The 19,502-nt window shown below is 53.9% G+C and overlaps 25 non-coding genes across 25 annotated transcripts; all 25 read right to left on the bottom strand.

Moving 5' to 3' along the window:
• Positions 1-582: 582 nt before the first annotated feature.
• Positions 583-746, bottom strand: LOC147271338 (U1 spliceosomal RNA). The gene has a single exon (XR_015116589.1). It is a non-coding gene; the product is annotated as a U1 spliceosomal RNA (small nuclear RNA).
• Positions 747-1,288: 542 nt separating this feature from the next.
• Positions 1,289-1,480, bottom strand: LOC147271337 (U2 spliceosomal RNA). Its single transcript, XR_015117380.1, has one exon. It is a non-coding gene; the product is annotated as a U2 spliceosomal RNA (small nuclear RNA).
• A 586-nt stretch (positions 1,481-2,066) lies between these two features.
• LOC147271336 (U1 spliceosomal RNA) lies at positions 2,067-2,230 on the bottom strand. Its single transcript, XR_015116983.1, has one exon. It is a non-coding gene; the product is annotated as a U1 spliceosomal RNA (small nuclear RNA).
• Positions 2,231-2,772: 542 nt separating this feature from the next.
• LOC147271335 (U2 spliceosomal RNA) lies at positions 2,773-2,964 on the bottom strand. Its single transcript, XR_015117372.1, has one exon. It is a non-coding gene; the product is annotated as a U2 spliceosomal RNA (small nuclear RNA).
• A 586-nt stretch (positions 2,965-3,550) lies between these two features.
• On the bottom strand, positions 3,551-3,714 carry LOC147271334 (U1 spliceosomal RNA). The gene has a single exon (XR_015116588.1). It is a non-coding gene; the product is annotated as a U1 spliceosomal RNA (small nuclear RNA).
• Positions 3,715-4,256: 542 nt separating this feature from the next.
• LOC147271333 (U2 spliceosomal RNA) lies at positions 4,257-4,448 on the bottom strand. The gene has a single exon (XR_015117362.1). It is a non-coding gene; the product is annotated as a U2 spliceosomal RNA (small nuclear RNA).
• Positions 4,449-5,034: 586 nt separating this feature from the next.
• On the bottom strand, positions 5,035-5,198 carry LOC147271332 (U1 spliceosomal RNA). Its single transcript, XR_015116982.1, has one exon. It is a non-coding gene; the product is annotated as a U1 spliceosomal RNA (small nuclear RNA).
• A 542-nt stretch (positions 5,199-5,740) lies between these two features.
• Positions 5,741-5,931, bottom strand: LOC147271331 (U2 spliceosomal RNA). Its single transcript, XR_015117158.1, has one exon. It is a non-coding gene; the product is annotated as a U2 spliceosomal RNA (small nuclear RNA).
• Positions 5,932-6,517: 586 nt separating this feature from the next.
• On the bottom strand, positions 6,518-6,681 carry LOC147271330 (U1 spliceosomal RNA). The gene has a single exon (XR_015116585.1). It is a non-coding gene; the product is annotated as a U1 spliceosomal RNA (small nuclear RNA).
• Positions 6,682-7,223: 542 nt separating this feature from the next.
• LOC147271329 (U2 spliceosomal RNA) lies at positions 7,224-7,414 on the bottom strand. The gene has a single exon (XR_015117156.1). It is a non-coding gene; the product is annotated as a U2 spliceosomal RNA (small nuclear RNA).
• Positions 7,415-7,540: 126 nt separating this feature from the next.
• LOC147271328 (U2 spliceosomal RNA) lies at positions 7,541-7,731 on the bottom strand. Its single transcript, XR_015117155.1, has one exon. It is a non-coding gene; the product is annotated as a U2 spliceosomal RNA (small nuclear RNA).
• Positions 7,732-8,317: 586 nt separating this feature from the next.
• Positions 8,318-8,481, bottom strand: LOC147271327 (U1 spliceosomal RNA). The gene has a single exon (XR_015116582.1). It is a non-coding gene; the product is annotated as a U1 spliceosomal RNA (small nuclear RNA).
• Positions 8,482-9,023: 542 nt separating this feature from the next.
• LOC147271326 (U2 spliceosomal RNA) lies at positions 9,024-9,215 on the bottom strand. The gene has a single exon (XR_015117351.1). It is a non-coding gene; the product is annotated as a U2 spliceosomal RNA (small nuclear RNA).
• Positions 9,216-9,801: 586 nt separating this feature from the next.
• LOC147271325 (U1 spliceosomal RNA) lies at positions 9,802-9,965 on the bottom strand. The gene has a single exon (XR_015116981.1). It is a non-coding gene; the product is annotated as a U1 spliceosomal RNA (small nuclear RNA).
• A 542-nt stretch (positions 9,966-10,507) lies between these two features.
• On the bottom strand, positions 10,508-10,698 carry LOC147271324 (U2 spliceosomal RNA). The gene has a single exon (XR_015117154.1). It is a non-coding gene; the product is annotated as a U2 spliceosomal RNA (small nuclear RNA).
• A 586-nt stretch (positions 10,699-11,284) lies between these two features.
• Positions 11,285-11,448, bottom strand: LOC147271323 (U1 spliceosomal RNA). The gene has a single exon (XR_015116581.1). It is a non-coding gene; the product is annotated as a U1 spliceosomal RNA (small nuclear RNA).
• A 542-nt stretch (positions 11,449-11,990) lies between these two features.
• Positions 11,991-12,181, bottom strand: LOC147271322 (U2 spliceosomal RNA). Its single transcript, XR_015117153.1, has one exon. It is a non-coding gene; the product is annotated as a U2 spliceosomal RNA (small nuclear RNA).
• A 126-nt stretch (positions 12,182-12,307) lies between these two features.
• Positions 12,308-12,498, bottom strand: LOC147271321 (U2 spliceosomal RNA). Its single transcript, XR_015117151.1, has one exon. It is a non-coding gene; the product is annotated as a U2 spliceosomal RNA (small nuclear RNA).
• A 586-nt stretch (positions 12,499-13,084) lies between these two features.
• LOC147271320 (U1 spliceosomal RNA) lies at positions 13,085-13,248 on the bottom strand. The gene has a single exon (XR_015116580.1). It is a non-coding gene; the product is annotated as a U1 spliceosomal RNA (small nuclear RNA).
• A 542-nt stretch (positions 13,249-13,790) lies between these two features.
• LOC147271319 (U2 spliceosomal RNA) lies at positions 13,791-13,982 on the bottom strand. Its single transcript, XR_015117340.1, has one exon. It is a non-coding gene; the product is annotated as a U2 spliceosomal RNA (small nuclear RNA).
• Positions 13,983-14,568: 586 nt separating this feature from the next.
• LOC147271318 (U1 spliceosomal RNA) lies at positions 14,569-14,732 on the bottom strand. The gene has a single exon (XR_015116979.1). It is a non-coding gene; the product is annotated as a U1 spliceosomal RNA (small nuclear RNA).
• Positions 14,733-15,274: 542 nt separating this feature from the next.
• Positions 15,275-15,465, bottom strand: LOC147271317 (U2 spliceosomal RNA). The gene has a single exon (XR_015117387.1). It is a non-coding gene; the product is annotated as a U2 spliceosomal RNA (small nuclear RNA).
• A 586-nt stretch (positions 15,466-16,051) lies between these two features.
• Positions 16,052-16,215, bottom strand: LOC147271316 (U1 spliceosomal RNA). The gene has a single exon (XR_015116820.1). It is a non-coding gene; the product is annotated as a U1 spliceosomal RNA (small nuclear RNA).
• Positions 16,216-16,757: 542 nt separating this feature from the next.
• LOC147271315 (U2 spliceosomal RNA) lies at positions 16,758-16,948 on the bottom strand. The gene has a single exon (XR_015116485.1). It is a non-coding gene; the product is annotated as a U2 spliceosomal RNA (small nuclear RNA).
• Positions 16,949-17,534: 586 nt separating this feature from the next.
• Positions 17,535-17,698, bottom strand: LOC147271314 (U1 spliceosomal RNA). The gene has a single exon (XR_015116695.1). It is a non-coding gene; the product is annotated as a U1 spliceosomal RNA (small nuclear RNA).
• Between the last annotated feature and the right edge of the window lie 1,804 nt (positions 17,699-19,502).

Here is a 19,502-nt window from a genome sequence, read left to right as displayed (position 1 = left end):
TTCAGCCACCCGACGTGAGAGCCAGCACCCCCGGTACAGCCAATCCCGGCCGCGGCTGTGGGCAGGAACTGCAACATTTTGGGTGGCGACACAAAATGCAGTGCCATAAACACTACATCTGGCACACTGGTTGTCCCCACTGCTATCCAAAGCAAAGGCAATCGGTGCCTTCACCCTGCTATGCTAGTGGGGCGACTCAAAGTAAAACAAAGCGGTGTTCAAAGCCACAAGCCAGCGACTCATCCTGGAGTCGGGGTTTTCCAAGTTGATCTCCTCCCACGCATGAATTCTCTGGTATCATTCCACTTACTGCAAAGACGAGCCGTGGATGTATTGTCCTGAGCTCAGGGCTTGTCAGATACCATGACCCTCAACTAAATGTGGCAGAAACCCTGCCCTCTTCATTTAGGGCTGGAAGGTGTGAGAGATACTGGGAGCTCATCGAGGCTACGTCCTCCGCGGTCTCCTCAGGCTGGCCAGCACAAGAGGAGACCGCCAACTGGCCGGGACAGGCGGTCACCGTTGTTGTTGTTGCCGCCGTGGTCGGCCTTTCTTTCTTTCTTTCCTTTTTTCACACGATCACAGGGGAGAGCGCGGACGCAGTCCCCCACTGTCAGAAATTATGCAGTTGAGATTCCCACATTTGGGGAATTCACCAGGGTCAGCACAGCCCCAGTGCAATGGCTGAGCCTCACCCGGGGAGAACCACCTTGCTGATCATGGTATCTCCCCTGCCAGGTAAGTATGACTCGCTGAGCTTAGGAACAGACATGAGCTCCAGCGACACAGCCTTCTGACTGACAGGCAGGGAGGCCGACACAGCGCCTGATCTTTCCTACCTTGTGCCAATCTGCCGCGTGCGCAGCCCCCTTTGTTTCTCACAACGATGCCGGATGTCGGATATCCCAAGCCCGGGAAGCTCAGGCACATTGAAGGTTCAGGTCTTTCAGAGTGCATTCCAAAGCCTTTTGGGAAAGGCTCCGAGAGCAGTGCCGTCAGCGGACCTCCATCCTTATCTGGAGTGCAAACGGAGCCACAACTTGACGCCCAGCGGCAGCGCGGGCGGAAATCCAGCCCCGGCCTCATGTGCAGCACTCGAGAGTTGGCCTGAAGAGCACGGGATTTGCTCCTGACAAAAGGGGAGGGGCCCGCACTGTTCCTGGAAGGCCATTGCGGCCGCAGGCTGAGGAAAAGCTGCAGTGCAGGAGGAGAACCCTGGTCCGGCTTTGGGTGGAGCAGGTGAGCGAGTGCCTGGCGGAGGCTTGTTTTATTTCCGACGAGAAATGCGGGGCATTGCACCACTCCTGGAAACACTGCAATACCAGGTTGATGCGTGGAAAGGACGGAGCAAGCTCCCGTTCCATCTCCCTGTTCCAAAAAGCAAATTTAATATATGGTTCCCGGATAGGGAACGTACCAGATATTAAACTGATAAGAACAGATACTACACTTGATCTTAGCCAAAAGGCCGAGAAGCGATGCCTGTCAGCCACCCGACGTGAGAGCCAGCACCCCCGGTACAGCCAATCCCGGCCGCGGCTGTGGGCAGGAACTGCAACATTTTGGGTGGCGACACAAAATGCAGTGCCATAAACACTACATCTGGCGCACTGGTTTTCCCCACTGCTATCCAAAGCAAAGGCAATCGGTGCCTTCACCCTGCTATGCTAGTGGGGCGACTCAAAGTAAAACAAAGCGGTGCTCAAAGCCACAAGCCAGCGACTCATCCTGGAGTCGGGGTTTTCCAAGTTGATCTCCTCCCACGCATGAATTCTCTGGTATCATTCCACTTACTGCGAAGACGAGCCGTGGATGTATTGTCCTGAGCTCAGGGCTTGTCAGATACCATGACCCTCAACTAAATGTGGCAGAAACCCTGCCCTCTTCATTTAGGGCTGGAAGGTGTGAGAGATACTGGGAGCTCATCGAGGCTACGTCCTCCGCGGTCTCCTCAGGCTGGCCAGCACAAGAGGAGACCGCCAACTGGCCGGGACAGGCGGTCACCGTTGTTGTTGTTGCCGCCGTGGTCGGCCTTTCTTTCTTTCTTTCCTTTTTTCACACGATCACAGGGGAGAGCGCGGACGCAGTCCCCCACTGTCAGAAATTATGCAGTAGAGATTCCCACATTTGGGGAATTCACCAGGGTCAGCACAGCCCCAGTGCAATGGCTGAGCCTCACCCGGGGAGAACCACCTGGCTGATCATGGTATCTCCCCTGCCAGGTAAGTATGACTCGCTGAGCTTAGGAACAGATATGAGCTCCAGCGAGACAGCCTTCTGACTGACAGGCAGGGAGGCCGACACAGCGCCTGATCTTTCCTACCTTGTGCCAATCTGCCGCGTGCGCAGCCCCCTTTGTTTCTCACAACGATGCCGGATGTCGGATATCCCAAGCCCGGGAAGCTCAGGCACATTGAAGGTTCAGGTCTTTCAGAGTGCATTCCAAAGCCTTTTGGGAAAGGCTCCGAGAGCAGTGCCGTCAGCGGACCTCCATCCTTATCTGGAGTGCAAACGGAGCCACAACTTGACGCCCAGCGGCAGCGCGGGCGGAAATCCAGCCCCGGCCTCATGTGCAGCACTCGAGAGTTGGCCTGAAGAGCACGGGATTTGCTCCTGACAAAAGGGGAGGGGCCCGCACTGTTCCTGGAAGGCCATTGCGGCCGCAGGCTGAGGAAAAGCTGCAGTGCAGGAGGAGAACCCTGGTCCGGCTTTGGGTGGAGCAGGTGAGCGAGTGCCTGGCGGAGGCTTGTTTTATTTCCGACGAGAAATGCGGGGCATTGCACCACTCCTGGAAACACTGCAATACCAGGTTGATGCGTGGAAAGGACGGAGCAAGCTCCCGTTCCATCTCCCTGTTCCAAAAAGCAAATTTAATATATGGTTCCCGGATAGGGAACGTACCAGATATTAAACTGATAAGAACAGATACTACACTTGATCTTAGCCAAAAGGCCGAGAAGCGATGCCTGTCAGCCACCCGACGTGAGAGCCAGCACCCCCGGTACAGCCAATCCCGGCCGCGGCTGTGGGCAGGAACTGCAACATTTTGGGTGGCGACACAAAATGCAGTGCCATAAACACTACATCTGGCGCACTGGTTGTCCCCACTGCTATCCAAAGCAAAGGCAATCGGTGCCTTCACCCTGCTATGCTAGTGGGGCGACTCAAAGTAAAACAAAGCGGTGCTCAAAGCCACAAGCCAGCGACTCATCCTGGAGTCGGGGTTTTCCAAGTTGATCTCCTCCCACGCATGAATTCTCTGGTATCATTCCACTTACTGCGAAGACGAGCCGTGGATGTATTGTCCTGAGCTCAGGGCTTGTCAGATACCATGACCCTCAACTAAATGTGGCAGAAACCCTGCCCTCTTCATTTAGGGCTGGAAGGTGTGAGAGATACTGGGAGCTCATCGAGGCTACGTCCTCCGCGGTCTCCTCAGGCTGGCCAGCACAAGAGGAGACCGCCAACTGGCCGGGACAGGCGGTCACCGTTGTTGTTGTTGCCGCCGTGGTCGGCCTTTCTTTCTTTCTTTCCTTTTTTCACACGATCACAGGGGAGAGCGCGGACGCAGTCCCCCACTGTCAGAAATTATGCAGTTGAGATTCCCACATTTGGGGAATTCACCAGGGTCAGCACAGCCCCAGTGCAATGGCTGAGCCTCACCCGGGGAGAACCACCTTGCTGATCATGGTATCTCCCCTGCCAGGTAAGTATGACTCGCTGAGCTTAGGAACAGACATGAGCTCCAGCGACACAGCCTTCTGACTGACAGGCAGGGAGGCCGACACAGCGCCTGATCTTTCCTACCTTGTGCCAATCTGCCGCGTGCGCAGCCCCCTTTGTTTCTCACAACGATGCCGGATGTCGGATATCCCAAGCCCGGGAAGCTCAGGCACATTGAAGGTTCAGGTCTTTCAGAGTGCATTCCAAAGCCTTTTGGGAAAGGCTCCGAGAGCAGTGCCGTCAGCGGACCTCCATCCTTATCTGGAGTGCAAACGGAGCCACAACTTGACGCCCAGCGGCAGCGCGGGCGGAAATCCAGCCCCGGCCTCATGTGCAGCACTCGAGAGTTGGCCTGAAGAGCACGGGATTTGCTCCTGACAAAAGGGGAGGGGCCCGCACTGTTCCTGGAAGGCCATTGCGGCCGCAGGCTGAGGAAAAGCTGCAGTGCAGGAGGAGAACCCTGGTCCGGCTTTGGGTGGAGCAGGTGAGCGAGTGCCTGGCGGAGGCTTGTTTTATTTCCGACGAGAAATGCGGGGCATTGCACCACTCCTGGAAACACTGCAATACCAGGTTGATGCGTGGAAAGGACGGAGCAAGCTCCCGTTCCATCTCCCTGTTCCAAAAAGCAAATTTAATATATGGTTCCCGGATAGGGAACGTACCAGATATTAAACTGATAAGAACAGATACTACACTTGATCTTAGCCAAAAGGCCGAGAAGCGATGCCTGTAAGCCACCCGACGTGAGAGCCAGCACCCCCGGTACAGCCAATCCCGGCCGCGGCTGTGGGCAGGAACTGCAACATTTTGGGTGGCGACACAAAATGCAGTGCCATAAACACTACATCTGGCGCACTGGTTGTCCCCACTGCTATCCAAAGCAAAGGCAATCGGTGCCTTCACCCTGCTATGCTAGTGGGGCGACTCAAAGTAAAACAAAGCGGTGCTCAAAGCCACAAGCCAGCGACTCATCCTGGAGTCGGGGTTTTCCAAGTTGATCTCCTCCCACGCATGAATTCTCTGGTATCATTCCACTTACTGCGAAGACGAGCCGTGGATGTATTGTCCTGAGCTCAGGGCTTGTCAGATACCATGACCCTCAACTAAATGTGGCAGAAACCCTGCCCTCTTCATTTAGGGCTGGAAGGTGTGAGAGATACTGGGAGCTCATCGAGGCTACGTCCTCCGCGGTCTCCTCAGGCTGGCCAGCACAAGAGGAGACCGCCAACTGGCCGGGACAGGCGGTCACCGTTGTTGTTGTTGCCGCCGTGGTCGGCCTTTCTTTCTTTCTTTCCTTTTTTCACACGATCACAGGGGAGAGCGCGGACGCAGTCCCCCACTGTCAGAAATTATGCAGTAGAGATTCCCACATTTGGGGAATTCACCAGGGTCAGCACAGCCCCAGTGCAATGGCTGAGCCTCACCCGGGGAGAACCACCTGGCTGATCATGGTATCTCCCCTGCCAGGTAAGTATGACTCGCTGAGCTTAGGAACAGACATGAGCTCCAGCGACACAGCCTTCTGACTGACAGGCAGGGAGGCCGACACAGCGCCTGATCTTTCCTACCTTGTGCCAATCTGCCGCGTGCGCAGCCCCCTTTGTTTCTCACAACGATGCTGGATGTCGGATATCCCAAGCCCGGGAAGCTCAGGCACATTGAAGGTTCAGGTCTTTCAGAGTGCATTCCAAAGCCTTTTGGGAAAGGCTCCGAGAGCAGTGCCGTCAGCGGACCTCCATCCTTATCTGGAGTGCAAACGGAGCCACAACTTGACGCCCAGCGGCAGCGCGGGCGGAAATCCAGCCCCGGCCTCATGTGCAGCACTCGAGAGTTGGCCTGAAGAGCACGGGATTTGCTCCTGACAAAAGGGGAGGGGCCCGCACTGTTCCTGGAAGGCCATTGCGGCCGCAGGCTGAGGAAAAGCTGCAGTGCAGGAGGAGAACCCTGGTCCGGCTTTGGGTGGAGCAGGTGAGCGAGTGCCTGGCGGAGGCTTGTTTTATTTCCGACGAGAAATGCGGGGCATTGCACCACTCCTGGAAACACTGCAATACCAGGTTGATGCGTGGAAAGGACGGAGCAAGCTCCCGTTCCATCTCCCTGTTCCAAAAAGCAATTTAATATATGGTTCCCGGATAGGGAACGTACCAGATATTAAACTGATAAGAACAGATACTACACTTGATCTTAGCCAAAAGGCCGAGAAGCGATGCCTGTCAGCCACCCGACGTGAGAGCCAGCACCCCCGGTACAGCCAATCCCGGCCGCGGCTGTGGGCAGGAACTGCAACATTTTGGGTGGCGACACAAAATGCAGTGCCATAAACACTACATCTGGCGCACTGGTTGTCCCCACTGCTATCCAAAGCAAAGGCAATCGGTGCCTTCACCCTGCTATGCTAGTGGGGCGACTCAAAGTAAAACAAAGCGGTGCTCAAAGCCACAAGCCAGCGACTCATCCTGGAGTCGGGGTTTTCCAAGTTGATCTCCTCCCACGCATGAATTCTCTGGTATCATTCCACTTACTGCGAAGACGAGCCGTGGATGTATTGTCCTGAGCTCAGGGCTTGTCAGATACCATGACCCTCAACTAAATGTGGCAGAAACCCTGCCCTCTTCATTTAGGGCTGGAAGGTGTGAGAGATACTGGGAGCTCATCGAGGCTACGTCCTCCGCGGTCTCCTCAGGCTGGCCAGCACAAGAGGAGACCGCCAACTGGCCGGGACAGGCGGTCACCGTTGTTGTTGTTGCCGCCGTGGTCGGCCTTTCTTTCTTTCTTTCCTTTTTTCACACGATCACAGGGGAGAGCGCGGACGCAGTCCCCCACTGTCAGAAATTATGCAGTTGAGATTCCCACATTTGGGGAATTCACCAGGGTCAGCACAGCCCCAGTGCAATGGCTGAGCCTCACCCGGGGAGAACCACCTTGCTGATCATGGTATCTCCCCTGCCAGGTAAGTATGACTCGTTGAGCTTAGGAACAGACATGAGCTCCAGCGACACAGCCTTCTGACTGACAGGCAGGGAGGCCGACACAGCGCCTGATCTTTCCTACCTTGTGCCAATCTGCCGCGTGCGCAGCCCCCTTTGTTTCTCACAACGATGCCGGATGTCGGATATCCCAAGCCCGGGAAGCTCAGGCACATTGAAGGTTCAGGTCTTTCAGAGTGCATTCCAAAGCCTTTTGGGAAAGGCTCCGAGAGCAGTGCCGTCAGCGGACCTCCATCCTTATCTGGAGTGCAAACGGAGCCACAACTTGACGCCCAGCGGCAGCGCGGGCGGAAATCCAGCCCCGGCCTCATGTGCAGCACTCGAGAGTTGGCCTGAAGAGCACGGGATTTGCTCCTGACAAAAGGGGAGGGGCCCGCACTGTTCCTGGAAGGCCATTGCGGCCGCAGGCTGAGGAAAAGCTGCAGTGCAGGAGGAGAACCCTGGTCCGGCTTTGGGTGGAGCAGGTGAGCGAGTGCCTGGCGGAGGCTTGTTTTATTTCCGACGAGAAATGCGGGGCATTGCACCACTCCTGGAAACACTGCAATACCAGGTTGATGCGTGGAAAGGACGGAGCAAGCTCCCGTTCCATCTCCCTGTTCCAAAAAGCAATTTAATATATGGTTCCCGGATAGGGAACGTACCAGATATTAAACTGATAAGAACAGATACTACACTTGATCTTAGCCAAAAGGCCGAGAAGCGATGCCTGTCATTGCGGCCGCAGGCTGAGGAAAAGCTGCAGTGCAGGAGGAGAACCCTGGTCCGGCTTTGGGTGGAGCAGGTGAGCGAGTGCCTGGCGGAGGCTTGTATTATTTCCGACGAGAAATGCGGGGCATTGCACCACTCCTGGAAACACTGCAATACCAGGTTGATGCGTGGAAAGGACGGAGCAAGCTCCCGTTCCATCTCCCTGTTCCAAAAAGCAATTTAATATATGGTTCCCGGATAGGGAACGTACCAGATATTAAACTGATAAGAACAGATACTACACTTGATCTTAGCCAAAAGGCCGAGAAGCGATGCTTGTCAGCCACCCGACGTGAGAGCCAGCACCCCCGGTACAGCCAATCCCGGCCGCGGCTGTGGGCAGGAACTGCAACATTTTGGGTGGCGACACAAAATGCAGTGCCATAAACACTACATCTGGCAAACTGGTTGTCCCCACTGCTATCCAAAGCAAAGGCAATCGGTGCCTTCACCCTGCTATGCTAGTGGGGCGACTCAAAGTAAAACAAAGCGGTGTTCAAAGCCACAAGCCAGCGACTCATCCTGGAGTCGGGGTTTTCCAAGTTGATCTCCTCCCACGCATGAATTCTCTGGTATCATTCCACTTACTGCGAAGACGAGCCGTGGATGTATTGTCCTGAGCTCAGGGCTTGTCAGATACCATGACCCTCAACTAAATGTGGCAGAAACCCTGCCCTCTTCATTTAGGGCTGGAAGGTGTGAGAGATACTGGGAGCTCATCGAGGCTACGTCCTCCGCGGTCTCCTCAGGCTGGCCAGCACAAGAGGAGACCGCCAACTGGCCGGGACAGGCGGTCACCGTTGTTGTTGTTGCCGCCGTGGTCGGCCTTTCTTTCTTTCTTTCCTTTTTTCACACGATCACAGGGGAGAGCGCGGACGCAGTCCCCCACTGTCAGAAATTATGCAGTTGAGATTCCCACATTTGGGGAATTCACCAGGGTCAGCACAGCCCCAGTGCAATGGCTGAGCCTCACCCGGGGAGAACCACCTTGCTGATCATGGTATCTCCCCTGCCAGGTAAGTATGACTCGCTGAGCTTAGGAACAGACATGAGCTCCAGGGACACAGCCTTCTGACTGACAGGCAGGGAGGCCGACACAGCGCCTGATCTTTCCTACCTTGTGCCAATCTGCCGCGTGCGCAGCCCCCTTTGTTTCTCACAACGATGCCGGATGTCGGATATCCCAAGCCCGGGAAGCTCAGGCACATTGAAGGTTCAGGTCTTTCAGAGTGCATTCCAAAGCCTTTTGGGAAAGGCTCCGAGAGCAGTGCCGTCAGCGGACCTCCATCCTTATCTGGAGTGCAAACGGAGCCACAACTTGACGCCCAGCGGCAGCGCGGGCGGAAATCCAGCCCCGGCCTCATGTGCAGCACTCGAGAGTTGGCCTGAAGAGCACGGGATTTGCTCCTGACAAAAGGGGAGGGGCCCGCACTGTTCCTGGAAGGCCATTGCGGCCGCAGGCTGAGGAAAAGCTGCAGTGCAGGAGGAGAACCCTGGTCCGGCTTTGGGTGGAGCAGGTGAGCGAGTGCCTGGCGGAGGCTTGTTTTATTTCCGACGAGAAATGCGGGGCATTGCACCACTCCTGGAAACACTGCAATACCAGGTTGATGCGTGGAAAGGACGGAGCAAGCTCCCGTTCCATCTCCCTGTTCCAAAAAGCAAATTTAATATATGGTTCCCGGATAGGGAACGTACCAGATATTAAACTGATAAGAACAGATACTACACTTGATCTTAGCCAAAAGGCCGAGAAGCGATGCCTGTAAGCCACCCGACGTGAGAGCCAGCACCCCCGGTACAGCCAATCCCGGCCGCGGCTGTGGGCAGGAACTGCAACATTTTGGGTGGCGACACAAAATGCAGTGCCATAAACACTACATCTGGCGCACTGGTTGTCCCCACTGCTATCCAAAGCAAAGGCAATCGGTGCCTTCACCCTGCTATGCTAGTGGGGCGACTCAAAGTAAAACAAAGCGGTGCTCAAAGCCACAAGCCAGCGACTCATCCTGGAGTCGGGGTTTTCCAAGTTGATCTCCTCCCACGCATGAATTCTCTGGTATCATTCCACTTACTGCGAAGACGAGCCGTGGATGTATTGTCCTGAGCTCAGGGCTTGTCAGATACCATGACCCTCAACTAAATGTGGCAGAAACCCTGCCCTCTTCATTTAGGGCTGGAAGGTGTGAGAGATACTGGGAGCTCATCGAGGCTACGTCCTCCGCGGTCTCCTCAGGCTGGCCAGCACAAGAGGAGACCACCAACTGGCCGGGACAGGCGGTCACCGTTGTTGTTGTTGCCGCCGTGGTCGGCCTTTCTTTCTTTCTTTCCTTTTTTCACACGATCACAGGGGAGAGCGCGGACGCAGTCCCCCACTGTCAGAAATTATGCAGTAGAGATTCCCACATTTGGGGAATTCACCAGGGTCAGCACAGCCCCAGTGCAATGGCTGAGCCTCACCCGGGGAGAACCACCTGGCTGATCATGGTATCTCCCCTGCCAGGTAAGTATGACTCGCTGAGCTTAGGAACAGACATGAGCTCCAGCGACACAGCCTTCTGACTGACAGGCAGGGAGGCCGACACAGCGCCTGATCTTTCCTACCTTGTGCCAATCTGCCGCGTGCGCAGCCCCCTTTGTTTCTCACAACGATGCTGGATGTCGGATATCCCAAGCCCGGGAAGCTCAGGCACATTGAAGGTTCAGGTCTTTCAGAGTGCATTCCAAAGCCTTTTGGGAAAGGCTCCGAGAGCAGTGCCGTCAGCGGACCTCCATCCTTATCTGGAGTGCAAACGGAGCCACAACTTGACGCCCAGCGGCAGCGCGGGCGGAAATCCAGCCCCGGCCTCATGTGCAGCACTCGAGAGTTGGCCTGAAGAGCACGGGATTTGCTCCTGACAAAAGGGGAGGGGCCCGCACTGTTCCTGGAAGGCCATTGCGGCCGCAGGCTGAGGAAAAGCTGCAGTGCAGGAGGAGAACCCTGGTCCGGCTTTGGGTGGAGCAGGTGAGCGAGTGCCTGGCGGAGGCTTGTTTTATTTCCGACGAGAAATGCGGGGCATTGCACCACTCCTGGAAACACTGCAATACCAGGTTGATGCGTGGAAAGGACGGAGCAAGCTCCCGTTCCATCTCCCTGTTCCAAAAAGCAATTTAATATATGGTTCCCGGATAGGGAACGTACCAGATATTAAACTGATAAGAACAGATACTACACTTGATCTTAGCCAAAAGGCCGAGAAGCGATGCCTGTCAGCCACCCGACGTGAGAGCCAGCACCCCCGGTACAGCCAATCCCGGCCGCGGCTGTGGGCAGGAACTGCAACATTTTGGGTGGCGACACAAAATGCAGTGCCATAAACACTACATCTGGCGCACTGGTTGTCCCCACTGCTATCCAAAGCAAAGGCAATCGGTGCCTTCACCCTGCTATGCTAGTGGGGCGACTCAAAGTAAAACAAAGCGGTGCTCAAAGCCACAAGCCAGCGACTCATCCTGGAGTCGGGGTTTTCCAAGTTGATCTCCTCCCACGCATGAATTCTCTGGTATCATTCCACTTACTGCGAAGACGAGCCGTGGATGTATTGTCCTGAGCTCAGGGCTTGTCAGATACCATGACCCTCAACTAAATGTGGCAGAAACCCTGCCCTCTTCATTTAGGGCTGGAAGGTGTGAGAGATACTGGGAGCTCATCGAGGCTACGTCCTCCGCGGTCTCCTCAGGCTGGCCAGCACAAGAGGAGACCGCCAACTGGCCGGGACAGGCGGTCACCGTTGTTGTTGTTGCCGCCGTGGTCGGCCTTTCTTTCTTTCTTTCCTTTTTTCACACGATCACAGGGGAGAGCGCGGACGCAGTCCCCCACTGTCAGAAATTATGCAGTTGAGATTCCCACATTTGGGGAATTCACCAGGGTCAGCACAGCCCCAGTGCAATGGCTGAGCCTCACCCGGGGAGAACCACCTTGCTGATCATGGTATCTCCCCTGCCAGGTAAGTATGACTCGTTGAGCTTAGGAACAGACATGAGCTCCAGCGACACAGCCTTCTGACTGACAGGCAGGGAGGCCGACACAGCGCCTGATCTTTCCTACCTTGTGCCAATCTGCCGCGTGCGCAGCCCCCTTTGTTTCTCACAACGATGCCGGATGTCGGATATCCCAAGCCCGGGAAGCTCAGGCACATTGAAGGTTCAGGTCTTTCAGAGTGCATTCCAAAGCCTTTTGGGAAAGGCTCCGAGAGCAGTGCCGTCAGCGGACCTCCATCCTTATCTGGAGTGCAAACGGAGCCACAACTTGACGCCCAGCGGCAGCGCGGGCGGAAATCCAGCCCCGGCCTCATGTGCAGCACTCGAGAGTTGGCCTGAAGAGCACGGGATTTGCTCCTGACAAAAGGGGAGGGGCCCGCACTGTTCCTGGAAGGCCATTGCGGCCGCAGGCTGAGGAAAAGCTGCAGTGCAGGAGGAGAACCCTGGTCCGGCTTTGGGTGGAGCAGGTGAGCGAGTGCCTGGCGGAGGCTTGTTTTATTTCCGACGAGAAATGCGGGGCATTGCACCACTCCTGGAAACACTGCAATACCAGGTTGATGCGTGGAAAGGACGGAGCAAGCTCCCGTTCCATCTCCCTGTTCCAAAAAGCAATTTAATATATGGTTCCCGGATAGGGAACGTACCAGATATTAAACTGATAAGAACAGATACTACACTTGATCTTAGCCAAAAGGCCGAGAAGCGATGCCTGTCATTGCGGCCGCAGGCTGAGGAAAAGCTGCAGTGCAGGAGGAGAACCCTGGTCCGGCTTTGGGTGGAGCAGGTGAGCGAGTGCCTGGCGGAGGCTTGTATTATTTCCGACGAGAAATGCGGGGCATTGCACCACTCCTGGAAACACTGCAATACCAGGTTGATGCGTGGAAAGGACGGAGCAAGCTCCCGTTCCATCTCCCTGTTCCAAAAAGCAATTTAATATATGGTTCCCGGATAGGGAACGTACCAGATATTAAACTGATAAGAACAGATACTACACTTGATCTTAGCCAAAAGGCCGAGAAGCGATGCTTGTCAGCCACCCGACGTGAGAGCCAGCACCCCCGGTACAGCCAATCCCGGCCGCGGCTGTGGGCAGGAACTGCAACATTTTGGGTGGCGACACAAAATGCAGTGCCATAAACACTACATCTGGCAAACTGGTTGTCCCCACTGCTATCCAAAGCAAAGGCAATCGGTGCCTTCACCCTGCTATGCTAGTGGGGCGACTCAAAGTAAAACAAAGCGGTGTTCAAAGCCACAAGCCAGCGACTCATCCTGGAGTCGGGGTTTTCCAAGTTGATCTCCTCCCACGCATGAATTCTCTGGTATCATTCCACTTACTGCGAAGACGAGCCGTGGATGTATTGTCCTGAGCTCAGGGCTTGTCAGATACCATGACCCTCAACTAAATGTGGCAGAAACCCTGCCCTCTTCATTTAGGGCTGGAAGGTGTGAGAGATACTGGGAGCTCATCGAGGCTACGTCCTCCGCGGTCTCCTCAGGCTGGCCAGCACAAGAGGAGACCGCCAACTGGCCGGGACAGGCGGTCACCGTTGTTGTTGTTGCCGCCGTGGTCGGCCTTTCTTTCTTTCTTTCCTTTTTTCACACGATCACAGGGGAGAGCGCGGACGCAGTCCCCCACTGTCAGAAATTATGCAGTTGAGATTCCCACATTTGGGGAATTCACCAGGGTCAGCACAGCCCCAGTGCAATGGCTGAGCCTCACCCGGGGAGAACCACCTTGCTGATCATGGTATCTCCCCTGCCAGGTAAGTATGACTCGCTGAGCTTAGGAACAGACATGAGCTCCAGGGACACAGCCTTCTGACTGACAGGCAGGGAGGCCGACACAGCGCCTGATCTTTCCTACCTTGTGCCAATCTGCCGCGTGCGCAGCCCCCTTTGTTTCTCACAACGATGCCGGATGTCGGATATCCCAAGCCCGGGAAGCTCAGGCACATTGAAGGTTCAGGTCTTTCAGAGTGCATTCCAAAGCCTTTTGGGAAAGGCTCCGAGAGCAGTGCCGTCAGCGGACCTCCATCCTTATCTGGAGTGCAAACGGAGCCACAACTTGACGCCCAGCGGCAGCGCGGGCGGAAATCCAGCCCCGGCCTCATGTGCAGCACTCGAGAGTTGGCCTGAAGAGCACGGGATTTGCTCCTGACAAAAGGGGAGGGGCCCGCACTGTTCCTGGAAGGCCATTGCGGCCGCAGGCTGAGGAAAAGCTGCAGTGCAGGAGGAGAACCCTGGTCCGGCTTTGGGTGGAGCAGGTGAGCGAGTGCCTGGCGGAGGCTTGTTTTATTTCCGACGAGAAATGCGGGGCATTGCACCACTCCTGGAAACACTGCAATACCAGGTTGATGCGTGGAAAGGACGGAGCAAGCTCCCGTTCCATCTCCCTGTTCCAAAAAGCAAATTTAATATATGGTTCCCGGATAGGGAACGTACCAGATATTAAACTGATAAGAACAGATACTACACTTGATCTTAGCCAAAAGGCCGAGAAGCGATGCCTGTAAGCCACCCGACGTGAGAGCCAGCACCCCCGGTACAGCCAATCCCGGCCGCGGCTGTGGGCAGGAACTGCAACATTTTGGGTGGCGACACAAAATGCAGTGCCATAAACACTACATCTGGCGCACTGGTTGTCCCCACTGCTATCCAAAGCAAAGGCAATCGGTGCCTTCACCCTGCTATGCTAGTGGGGCGACTCAAAGTAAAACAAAGCGGTGCTCAAAGCCACAAGCCAGCGACTCATCCTGGAGTCGGGGTTTTCCAAGTTGATCTCCTCCCACGCATGAATTCTCTGGTATCATTCCACTTACTGCGAAGACGAGCCGTGGATGTATTGTCCTGAGCTCAGGGCTTGTCAGATACCATGACCCTCAACTAAATGTGGCAGAAACCCTGCCCTCTTCATTTAGGGCTGGAAGGTGTGAGAGATACTGGGAGCTCATCGAGGCTACGTCCTCCGCGGTCTCCTCAGGCTGGCCAGCACAAGAGGAGACCACCAACTGGCCGGGACAGGCGGTCACCGTTGTTGTTGTTGCCGCCGTGGTCGGCCTTTCTTTCTTTCTTTCCTTTTTTCACACGATCACAGGGGAGAGCGCGGACGCAGTCCCCCACTGTCAGAAATTATGCAGTAGAGATTCCCACATTTGGGGAATTCACCAGGGTCAGCACAGCCCCAGTGCAATGGCTGAGCCTCACCCGGGGAGAACCACCTGGCTGATCATGGTATCTCCCCTGCCAGGTAAGTATGACTCGCTGAGCTTAGGAACAGACATGAGCTCCAGCGACACAGCCTTCTGACTGACAGGCAGGGAGGCCGACACAGCGCCTGATCTTTCCTACCTTGTGCCAATCTGCCGCGTGCGCAGCCCCCTTTGTTTCTCACAACGATGCTGGATGTCGGATATCCCAAGCCCGGGAAGCTCAGGCACATTGAAGGTTCAGGTCTTTCAGAGTGCATTCCAAAGCCTTTTGGGAAAGGCTCCGAGAGCAGTGCCGTCAGCGGACCTCCATCCTTATCTGGAGTGCAAACGGAGCCACAACTTGACGCCCAGCGGCAGCGCGGGCGGAAATCCAGCCCCGGCCTCATGTGCAGCACTCGAGAGTTGGCCTGAAGAGCACGGGATTTGCTCCTGACAAAAGGGGAGGGGCCCGCACTGTTCCTGGAAGGCCATTGCGGCCGCAGGCTGAGGAAAAGCTGCAGTGCAGGAGGAGAACCCTGGTCCGGCTTTGGGTGGAGCAGGTGAGCGAGTGCCTGGCGGAGGCTTGTTTTATTTCCGACGAGAAATGCGGGGCATTGCACCACTCCTGGAAACACTGCAATACCAGGTTGATGCGTGGAAAGGACAGAGCAAGCTCCCGTTCCATCTCCCTGTTCCAAAAAGCAATTTAATATATGGTTCCCGGATAGGGAACGTACCAGATATTAAACTGATAAGAACAGATACTACACTTGATCTTAGCCAAAAGGCAGAGAAGCGATGCTTGTCAGCCACCCGACGTGAGAGCCAGCACCCCCGGTACAGCCAATCCCGGCCGCGGCTGTGGGCAGGAACTGCAACATTTTGGGTGGCGACACAAAATGCAGTGCCATAAACACTACATCTGGCAAACTGGTTGTCCCCACTGCTATCCAAAGCAAAGGCAATCGGTGCCTTCACCCTGCTATGCTAGTGGGGCGACTCAAAGTAAAACAAAGCGGTGTTCAAAGCCACAAGCCAGCGACTCATCCTGGAGTCGGGGTTTTCCAAGTTGATCTCCTCCCACGCATGAATTCTCTGGTATCATTCCACTTACTGCGAAGACGAGCCGTGGATGTATTGTCCTGAGCTCAGGGCTTGTCAGATACCATGACCCTCAACTAAATGTGGCAGAAACCCTGCCCTCTTCATTTAGGGCTGGAAGGTGTGAGAGATACTGGGAGCTCATCGAGGCTACGTCCTCCGCGGTCTCCTCAGGCTGGCCAGCACAAGAGGAGACCGCCAACTGGCCGGGACAGGCGGTCACCGTTGTTGTTGTTGCCGCCGTGGTCGGCCTTTCTTTCTTTCTTTCCTTTTTTCACACGATCACAGGGAAGAGCGCGGACGCAGTCCCCCACTGTCAGAAATTATGCAGTTGAGATTCCCACATTTGGGGAATTCACCAGGGTCAGCACAGCCCCAGTGCAATGGCTGAGCCTCACCCGGGGAGAACCACCTTGCTGATCATGGTATCTCCCCTGCCAGGTAAGTATGACTCGCTGAGCTTAGGAACAGACATGAGGTCCAGGGACACAGCCTTCTGACTGACAGGCAGGGAGGCCGACACAGCGCCTGATCTTTCCTACCTTGTGCCAATCTGCCGCGTGCGCAGCCCCCTTTGTTTCTCACAACGATGCCGGATGTCGGATATCCCAAGCCCGGGAAGCTCAGGCACATTGAAGGTTCAGGTCTTTCAGAGTGCATTCCAAAGCCTTTTGGGAAAGGCTCCGAGAGCAGTGCCGTCAGCAGACCTCCATCCTTATCTGGAGTGCAAACGGAGCCACAACTTGACGCCCAGCGGCAGCGCGGGCGGAAATCCAGCCCCGGCCTCATGTGCAGCACTCGAGAGTTGGCCTGAAGAGCACGGGATTTGCTCCTGACAAAAGGGGAGGGGCCCGCACTGTTCCTGGAAGGCCATTGCGGCCGCAGGCTGAGGAAAAGCTGCAGTGCAGGAGGAGAACCCTGGTCCGGCTTTGGGTGGAGCAGGTGAGCGAGTGCCTGGCGGAGGCTTGTTTTATTTCCGACGAGAAATGCGGGGTATTGCACCACTCCTGGAAACACTGCAATACCAGGTTGATCCGTGGAATGGACGAAGCAAGCTCCCGTTCCATCTCCCTGTTCCAAAAAGCTATTTAATACATGGTTCCCGGATAGGGAACGTACCAGATATTAAACTGATAAGAACAGATACTACACTTGATCTTAGCCAAAAAGCCGAGAAGCGATGCCTGTCAGCCACCCGACGTGAGAGCCAGCACCCCCGGTACAGCCAATCCCGGCCGCGGCTGTGGGCAGGAACTGCAACATTTTGGGTGGCGACACAAAATGCAGTGCCATAAACACTGCATCTGGCGCACTGGTTGTCCCCACTGCTATCCAAAGCAAAGGCAATCGGTGCCTTCACCCTGCTATGCTAGTGGGGCGACTCAAAGTAAAACAAAGCGGTGTTCAAAGCCACGAGCCAGCGACTCATCCTGGAGTCGGGGTTTTCCAAGTTGATCTCCTCCCACGCATGAATTCTCTGGTATCATTCCACTTACTGCGAAGACGAGCCGTGGATGTATTGTTCTGAGCCCAGGGCTTGTCAGATACCATGACCCTCAACTAAATGTGGCAGAAACCCTGCCCTCTTCATTTAGGGCTGGAAGGTGTGAGAGATACTGGGAGCTCATCGAGGCTACGTCCTCCGCGGTCTCCTCAGGCTGGCCAGCACAAGAGGAGACCGCCAACTGGCCGGGACAGGCGGTCACCGTTGTTGTTGTTGCCGCCGTGGTCGGCCTTTCTTTCTTTCTTTCCTTTTTTCACACGATCACAGGGGAGAGCGCGGACGCAGTCCCCCACTGTCAGAAATTATGCAGTTGAGATTCCCACATTTGGGGAATTCACCAGGGTCAGCACAGCCCCAGTGCAATGGCTGAGCCCCACCCGGGGAGAACCACCTTGCTGATCATGGTATCTCCCCTGCCAGGTAAGTATGACTCGCTGAGCTTAGGAACAGACATGAGCTCCAGGGACACAGCCTTCTGACTGACAGGCAGGGAGGCCGACACAGCGCCTGATCTTTCCTACCTTGTGCCAATCTGCCGCGTGCGCAGCCCCCTTTGTTTCTCACAACGATGCCGGATGTCGGATATCCCAAGCCCGGGAAGCTCGACCGATGCCGTTTTCAAGGCTCACCTTGTCGCTCGGTGAACCAGCGTGGCCTCGAGCCGCATTAGAATTGCTAATGAACTCAAAATGATGCTAAAAGTAATGTTGTGAAAGTTTCGAATAACCTCAAAGTAATGCTGACAGTCATGTAGTAAGAGTTTCTATGAACTTCAAAATAATGCGACAATGATGTCGGAAGAATTGCTAATAATCTCAAAATAATGCGACAGTGATGTCGGAAGAAATGCTAATGAACTCAAAATGATGCTGACGGTAATTTTGGAAAAGTTGAAACTAACCTCAAATTGATAATACAGTGATGTCATAAGAATTGCTAATAAACTCAAAATGATGCTAACAGTAATGTAGTGATAGTTGCTAATAAACTCAGTGATGCTTACAGTAATGTAGTAAGTGTTTCAAACAACCTCAAAGTGATGCTGACAGTCATGTAGTAAGAGTTGCTACTAACCTCAAAATAATGCAAAAGTAATGTAGTAAGAATTGCTAATGAACTCAAAATGATGCTGACAGTAATCTAGTGAGAGCTGCTATTAACCTCAAAATGATTCTGACAGTAATGTAGTGAGAGCTGCTAATAACGTAAAAATAATGCAACAGTAAAGTAGAAAGAGTTGCTACGAACCTCAAAATAATGCGATAGTGATGTCGGAAGAATTGCTAATGATCTCAAAATGATGCGACAGTGATGTAGTAAGAATTGCTAATGAACTCAAAATGATGCTAACAGTAATGGAGTGAAAGTTTTGAATAACCTAAAAGTGATGCTGACAGTAATGTAGTAAAAGTTGCTACGAACCTCAAAATATTGCGACAGTGATGTCGGAAGAATTGCTAATGAACTCAAAATGATGTTAACAGTAATGTAGTGATAGTTGCTAATTAAATCAGTGATGCTTAAAGTAATTAGTCAGTGTTTTGAACAACCTCAAAGTGATGCTGACAGTCAGTTAGAAAGAGTTGCTTAAAATAATGCAACAGTAATGTAGTAAGAGTTGCTAACAACCTCAAAATAATGCGACAGTGATGTCAGAAGAATTGGTAATAACCTCAAAATGATGCTGAAAGTGATGTCGGAAGAATTGCTAATAAACTCAAAATGATACTAACAGTAATGTAGTGAAAGTTTCGAATAACCTCAAAGTGATGCTGACAGTCATGTGGTTAGAGCTGCGAGTAACCTAAAAATGATGATGACAGTGATGTCGTAAGAATTGCTATTGAACTCAAAACGATGCTAACAGTCACGTGGTGATGGATGCTAATAAACTCAGTGATGCTGACAGTAATGTAGTAATAGTTGCTAATAACCTCAAAATGATGCGACAGTGATGTCGTAAGAATTGCTAATGAACTCAAAATGATGCGACAGTGATGTTGTAAGAATTGCTAATGAACTCAAAATGATGCTGACGGTAATCTAGTAAGAGTTGCTAAAAAACTCACAATAATGCGAAAGTGATGTCGTAAGAATTGCTAATAAACTCAAAATAATACTGACATTATTGTAGTAATAGTTGCTACGAACCTCAAAATGATGCTACCGTGATGTTCTAAGGATTGCTAACAAACTGAAAGTGATGCTGACAGTAATGTAGTGAAAGTAACG

This window comes from Aulostomus chinensis, chromosome 1 (genome assembly GCF_037954235.1).
Source record: "Aulostomus chinensis isolate RoL2024-O1b breed Wild chromosome 1, RoL_Achi_v1.0, whole genome shotgun sequence".
Taxonomy (NCBI): Eukaryota; Metazoa; Chordata; class Actinopteri; order Syngnathiformes; family Aulostomidae; genus Aulostomus; species Aulostomus chinensis.
This window is presented reverse-complemented; position numbering and strand designations above follow the sequence as displayed.